The 6,288-nt window shown below is 39.6% G+C and overlaps 1 long non-coding RNA gene and 10 other non-coding genes across 14 annotated transcripts; all 11 read left to right on the top strand.

The window, feature by feature from the left end:
* The first annotated feature begins 131 nt into the window (after positions 1–131).
* LOC118928852 (uncharacterized) lies at positions 132–5,952 on the top strand. 4 transcript variants are annotated; one of them, XR_005031367.2, is made up of 12 exons: positions 132–159; positions 761–813; positions 1,004–1,035; positions 1,234–1,275; positions 1,597–1,628; positions 1,951–1,993; positions 2,289–2,330; positions 2,465–2,491; positions 2,684–2,735; positions 3,446–3,473; positions 3,660–3,701; positions 3,884–3,938. It is a non-coding gene; the product is annotated as an uncharacterized LOC118928852 (long non-coding RNA). The 4 variants fall into 4 exon arrangements; XR_008999358.1 differs by lacking the exons at positions 1,951–1,993; positions 3,884–3,938 and adding an exon at positions 5,775–5,952; XR_008999355.1 differs by lacking the exon at positions 1,951–1,993 and having other exon boundaries at positions 133–159.
* LOC118928867 (small nucleolar RNA SNORD74) lies at positions 377–453 on the top strand. Its single transcript, XR_005031376.1, has one exon. It is a non-coding gene; the product is annotated as a small nucleolar RNA SNORD74 (small nucleolar RNA).
* On the top strand, positions 868–928 carry LOC118928872 (small nucleolar RNA SNORD75). Its single transcript, XR_005031381.1, has one exon. It is a non-coding gene; the product is annotated as a small nucleolar RNA SNORD75 (small nucleolar RNA).
* LOC118928875 (small nucleolar RNA SNORD24) lies at positions 1,086–1,167 on the top strand. The gene has a single exon (XR_005031383.1). It is a non-coding gene; the product is annotated as a small nucleolar RNA SNORD24 (small nucleolar RNA).
* On the top strand, positions 1,454–1,522 carry LOC118928870 (small nucleolar RNA SNORD77). Its single transcript, XR_005031379.1, has one exon. It is a non-coding gene; the product is annotated as a small nucleolar RNA SNORD77 (small nucleolar RNA).
* On the top strand, positions 1,823–1,882 carry LOC118928868 (small nucleolar RNA SNORD44). Its single transcript, XR_005031377.1, has one exon. It is a non-coding gene; the product is annotated as a small nucleolar RNA SNORD44 (small nucleolar RNA).
* Positions 2,143–2,208, top strand: LOC118928871 (small nucleolar RNA SNORD78). The gene has a single exon (XR_005031380.1). It is a non-coding gene; the product is annotated as a small nucleolar RNA SNORD78 (small nucleolar RNA).
* Positions 2,538–2,619, top strand: LOC118928864 (small nucleolar RNA SNORD79). The gene has a single exon (XR_005031374.1). It is a non-coding gene; the product is annotated as a small nucleolar RNA SNORD79 (small nucleolar RNA).
* Positions 2,784–2,863, top strand: LOC118928869 (small nucleolar RNA snR60/Z15/Z230/Z193/J17). Its single transcript, XR_005031378.1, has one exon. It is a non-coding gene; the product is annotated as a small nucleolar RNA snR60/Z15/Z230/Z193/J17 (small nucleolar RNA).
* On the top strand, positions 3,511–3,588 carry LOC118928865 (small nucleolar RNA SNORD47). The gene has a single exon (XR_005031375.1). It is a non-coding gene; the product is annotated as a small nucleolar RNA SNORD47 (small nucleolar RNA).
* On the top strand, positions 3,738–3,814 carry LOC118928876 (small nucleolar RNA SNORD81). The gene has a single exon (XR_005031384.2). It is a non-coding gene; the product is annotated as a small nucleolar RNA SNORD81 (small nucleolar RNA).
* Positions 5,953–6,288: the final 336 nt, after the last annotated feature.

Genomic DNA, 6,288 nt, shown 5'->3' with positions numbered 1-6,288 from the left:
GGCGTTGCCGGAGAAGGAGGAGGAGTTTGAGGGAGGAGACGGGGGAGTGCTGAGGCCGGCGCCGGTAGGGAGAGTGCGTCATGACGTCACGGAAGAGGCTCCTTATATACAGGCGCCTGGCGGCCATCTCGGTCTTTTGAGGTTAGGCGTCGGGGTTGGGTAGGTTCACTCTCTTTTTGCGGTTGCAAAATGGGTTTTTGGCCTGAGGCCTTCCAGCTCTGAACAGCTGAAGTCGCCTTAGACTGGCTGGCATTTCTAGGCCAGTCGCAAACTTCGGCGGGTCTCGCAAAATGAAGATGGTGGAGGATCGCGCTTTGGGTGCGGCTTGGTCTGAACTGCTCCGGTGGTTGGGCGGGACTGTGGGAACACAGCTCGGTTGCCTTGCCTCTGATGAAGCTGTGTTGGTAGGGACATCTGAGACTTGATGAATGCCAACGGCTCTGAGGGCGGCGCATGCCGAGTTACCCGAGCAGCTTTAATCTCTGCCCGCGTCTCCTCAGGCTGCTCGCCCAGGAGGAGGGCCGGGAGCCGGGGTCGTCCACGTGATACTCTAAGCGGTTGCCTTGCGCAGTGCACCATTATTTCCGTCAGTGGTTCTTAACTCAAATTCTGTGCAATGCTGTCTTTATACCATGTTACTAAATGCAACCTTTATAGCCATGAAATTGTGGGTTGTGCAAATGACTTGAATAGTTAAAAAAAAATGACATAATGCTTAAGGTAGACCCAGATAATCGAAAGACCTTAATCTCTTTCTTAGGGAAGGTGCCAGGCACGAATGCGATGTGGCATTTGATGGCCTCTGATGGACAGGTAAGAGACGGGTAAATAGAAGAATGAGTCTGATTAGAGGTAGTCTTTTTGTTAAGCCTGTGATGCGTTAGGAGTAGTGGACAGAAAGGATTTCTGAAAGTTCTTTACTGAGGCTTAAGTAGACATTTAACAGTGTTTAACGTGGCTGCACAGTGTTTTTCATTGGATATTTTTTGTGTCTATATTTTAGTTAAGTGCCAATGGGATGAAAAGAGCTGCCGGGTAAGTTACTGAAGTCCCCTTAAAGGGAAGCAAGGTTGAAAGTCTGAATGTGCCACGATGATGACTTTTTATTTGCTACTCTTGACTGTGAGGATGACGAGATTTATTACCACCTTTACCTTAACTGAGGCACACAAGATGGTGATGTAGAGAACGCAGAGATTGGACCAAACTTAACACGAACCTGTTTCTTTCCAGGTCCTAAAGGACAGGCTCCACATTCTGGCCATGGGTAAACAGGTGAGAGACCTTTTTATTGCCCATGTGTAGCCAGTGCTCTTCAGTTCTTTTTTAACGATTATAAATTGCCACATCATTGCTGATGCTTACATGAGGATTTTTCTCTTCCCCTTTCCAAATATAAACTTATGCCCTCTTACGTGTTTTATTTAATACTGGGGGAATTTTGAGGAAACAGATACTATGATGGTTGCATAGTTCAGCAGATTGAGTCATGAAGATGTTACACCATTTGTCTGATGTATCTGGGTTACGGAAACTGGCTTGCTGCTAACTGCATAAGCAAAGTTCCACTGCTAATGTAATGTTTCTTTTTTGTAGGCACTAAACAGAATTAGCTGGAAGTTGAAGGGGTAAGTAAAATTATAATTGAACTAAACATTGCTAACTGGGCAAACGTGACAGTGCATCTAATGTCTTTGTAGGGCTGCCTTTTAATGCATTGGAAGCTCCCCTACCGTTAGGTGTTGAACAGTGCTTAATGCAATAAAAAAATACCAGATCCCTATTACTGTTAATAAGATGCTTGTTGTGATTGTGAAAGCCGCCTGTATGATGATAAGCAAATACTGACTGAACATGAAGGTCTTATTAGCTCTACCTGATTTCAGGCATTTTTTGGATTGGTGGGGAGAAAGTACCTCTTTGGGTATTGTAAAAACCATTCTTTCTTAGGTGGACTTGAGTCTGACATGTTTAGACCATCTTGATTTTTTTGGTAAGTTATTAATGTTAAAAACATTTTAGTTTTAGTAGGCTCAAAACTTAACTGAGAATGCTGATAAAGTAGAAGGCTTAACCTACCAAGCTACTAATTTACTGTGTGTGGTTAGTGAGTACATGTTGAGTATGCTGTGAACGGGGTTTTTGTAATGATGCTGATCCAAATGTCTGACCTGAATTGAGCATGTAGACAAATTTAACACTGAAGAACCCTGTGAATAATAACTCTTGAGAAGAATTTCATGACATTTAATGTTTTAATCAAAGATGTCTCTTGTGTTCTTTTCTAGTTACTGGGTGCATGTCTTAAATCTGTGGATGGCTTGCTTGGGGTAAGACATGAAAATAGATTGGCTCTTGGCACTCAGGTTTATATTGTTTCTGAACTGGGCTGGTTTGAGAGGTAAATAGGCATGAGTGAGTATTAAGCAGTTGTGATGTGTATTTAAATAACTTTTTTTTTCAGGTATAGACTTGGAAGTCATATATAAAGGTAAGTATTTCATTAATCTTACCTATTTACTAGGTAAATAGGTTGATGCTGTTGGTGATGATTTTTGAAATTAGAAAGATGGGAATCTCTCTGAAAAAGTGTGAAGATATTTTTAAGCTGAAACAGTGTGTAGGAAATTTTAGCCATCTACCTGTTACTATCTGTTAACTAAATTTGACAAAAATTCTGTAGTTTCAGGAGTTGCATTGGCTACAAGGCATGGAATGAGGAGCTTTAAGCAAAGGTATAGTAAGTAGTTCGAAGTTTGGTTTCTGTGTGAAGTGGTTTAAAGCCGATACAGTGATGATAACATAGTTCAGCAGACTAACAGTGATGAACAGTACTGTCTTTCGCTCCTATCTGATGTATCTGGCTCCAATAACCATTTATGCCTTTGAAAAGGGAAATAAGCTGTGACCCACAGAAAATGTTCAGGGTTTGGATAATTTCAATGGCTCATACACAGATACATGGTTTCAGGATTAAGAATTCATATTTGGAGAAACACAGGTTAAATACATTTTTGGGATGTAATTTTTATGGCATATGTATATTAATCTAGATATGTGCAGTTGAGTTACCTGTTTTTGTTTTCTAATTAATAAACGTATTCTTCAGAGCAGTTTGATTCCTATAAAAAATGAACAGAAAGTAGAGTTCCCAAATACCCTGTCTTCATACACTTCACACACAACATCCAGCACTAGAGTAGGCCTTTTGTGTTAAAATTACGAATACATTGTTGACATATTGTCACTGAACGTTCATCGTTTACATCAAGGTCCACTCAGGATGTGTTTTATGTGTTTGGACAAAATGTTTAATGACATCTACCATTGTCATATCTGTATAAAGTGCACCTTAAATGTTTTTCAAAATGTTAAAAATAGATTATAAAAATGGGGAAATTGAGTAGGGCACATTCTAAATGAATGACTTTTTTTCTTTAAATAGGCAGTCCTGTTACCCTGAAGAATTCAAGGTAAGTTGTCTTTGGTGTATATGGTAAGTTAGTATGTAACCAGTGATGTAATGATTCTGCCAAATGAAATAGAATGATATCACTCATAAAACCGTTCCATTTTTATTCTGAGGTTACTTTACTTTACTAATAAGCATCACAAGTTTTTTTTTTTTACTATGATTAACATGCAATCTTTACCTTTAGGCTATTTATGGTGGCAATAATCTCCAGCTTACCAACTGAAAGGTGAGTCTTAAACATACCAGCACTGTTGTCTTGTTACAGAATACATGATGATCTCACCCCAACTTGAACTCTCTCACTGATTATCTGACGATTGTATAAGATCTGATATTCTGTGTAGTATAAATACTATTAGAATTGAATTGTGGGAAAGTGACTAAAAGTGACCTCTTTTGTTCTTGCAGGCAGTTGGTCAGAAGATAGATGAAACTTTCAGTTTTAATAAATTTCTATAAACTATTTGAAGTGTGCTTATTTTCAATTAAATGAGATGAAGAAAGGAAAACAGGACCGTCTTCGTATTAGGAACCCATGAGTTTCATTAGTACAGCCAGTTAACATTTTCCTATGTATTTTCCAAGATGTCTTAGGCTTGAAAGTGCAGTTTGGGCTGAGGAATAAGCTAGTTCTCATATTTAAAATGCTGTACTTTGCATAAGGATGAGCTACATGTTTTTTAAACATTTTCGAAGGGACTGAGTATTAAAATCCCTGGGTCAGTATTTGCCCTAATTCTCAAACTGAAGTCACCCTTGGAAACAAGGAGTTGGAGTGTTAGCCCAAAAGCAGAAGCTCTTTAAAGAATTGCAAACAGTAGTTGGAGGGCTGAAATTGATGTCTCACAGTAGCTTTTTTCCTGTGTATGACTTTTCATTATGAAATTATGTTCCTTGGAATTTGTAATTTTCCAATCCTTATCTGTAGGAAATTTGAGGACTGGGTGTCAAGTGTTCTTAGAGACAATTTTGCATTTGCTTTTATCAGCCTAGGAACATGGTATCTCGGCTTGTAAAGTGTTCAGTTCAGACCTGTTAGAGTGCCAGCTTGTGGCTGTTAATACAACATCTCCCATTACCTAGAGCTGAAACAAGTTGATCACCCTTCACTAAGGGGGTGGGCAGAGTCTTGTTTTAGGAGCCCTGGTTTTATGTGGGGAGGTCTCTTCCATGTGATAATTGTATTAGACATGCAGTAGGCTTGGTTTGCTCTTTGCTCTCAAAGGATCCATCAAAACCAAAAGTCCCAGGTCATTGGCTCAGCACCACAGGACATGAACAGCTCCAGCATTCAACTATCAGTGCTTTGGGTCATTTTTTAAAGAATTCCTTATTAGCTTATCAGTGCGCTTAACTTTCTATTTAGGATATTTAGTGTTCAGTGCCAAGATTTTCTAGAATATACTGCCATACTGCAAAGGTGAAGTCCTGAACTATCCAATGAAATCCGTATTCTTAACTACAGTGTAGAGGTCCTTGGGGTCTTCAGTTTAGAATGTAAATGGTCCTGAGACCAAAACTTGTAACTGCTATTTTAGGTGAAGGAACAGGACCCTCAAGAGGTTAAATGACTGAACCAAGGCTACATTGCTATAATGTTAAGGAAAATTGGACCGGCACAGAGAGCAATCGGATCAAAAAACTGGTTTATTATGGCACCAGTGTAAAGTCAGTGAAGTAACTTCCAAAGGCTGAGTACGTGTGATGCAGCAAGCAAGGCTTTTGTCTAGGCAGTCTTCTGGTATGGACAGGGCCTTTGGGTGGGGAACCTCCCAGGGGACATGACATCTCAGGTCACTTAAGCTCAGTGGGCTTAGTAGGGGCAGGGGTCATTCCTTCACAATAGCAGAGCTGGAAATTAAGTTCAGGTATGCCCAACTCAAAAGTTCTAAGTCCACTGTCAAGCATAGAGGGCTAGAACTTAAGTGTGTATTCATTGCATGGTTTATACATTGCAATTTTTAACAGTATTGTGTAATTTGGGCATAAAAATAATCCCATTTGGCTCATCTGACATCTTCCCTAAAAGAAAATTGTTCATAAGATATGGCTAATGTAGTTAGTAACTAGTTTTGAAAACTTGCAATAGGGTAAATCTATTCCCTGGGAAGCTGGTGAGATTGAATTTGAAATAGCTTCCAGTTTATAATTCATATATTTTATGAATCTTGGTTTTGTTGAAACTTTTATCAGTAAATACTTAGTTTTTGAGAAAATGCTTGAAATTTCACCCTACCTCAATTACCTAAAACAGTGCTATTTCCCTAGGTTTCCGAGTAAGTTTTTTTCCCTTTGATAGGTTTGAAGAAAAGCTCAGTGATGCCCAAAATGATGAGGTGTCAGATGCCAACACAGAATTGACTTAAGGACCTGGGGCCTTTGATATTTGGGTGTTTTGTTTTCTATGACTCATTTCCAGGACAAAATGTTTTGGTCAATTAAGTCTTTAAAACAATAAGTTTGTTAGGATTACATAATGTCCAAGTGGGATAAATGCATACAAAACTGCATGTTTCTGATCTAGGGAACCTCTAGAAGTTCTCTACATCGAAAGGTTAGGCAGAGGGGGACACCAGCAAGGGTTTTCTGGCACCAGTGTCTCACAGATGGAAGAGATTGTGTTAAAGGTCACACTTCAGAGAAAAGCTCCAACTAATGGCAGCCCAGCTACCGTTGTATAGTGAAGGATATTTACACTGCAGCCTCCTGAGCATCACACATTAGACCTGGAGGGGAAGGTGATTTTACTTTCAAACACTAGTATCTACAATGCCTAGAGTACGGAGAAAAACAGGCAGGTATATAGACTGGAA

The sequence above is a fragment of the Manis pentadactyla genome, chromosome 9 (genome assembly GCF_030020395.1).
Source record: "Manis pentadactyla isolate mManPen7 chromosome 9, mManPen7.hap1, whole genome shotgun sequence".
Taxonomy (NCBI): domain Eukaryota; kingdom Metazoa; phylum Chordata; class Mammalia; order Pholidota; family Manidae; genus Manis; species Manis pentadactyla.
This window is presented reverse-complemented; position numbering and strand designations above follow the sequence as displayed.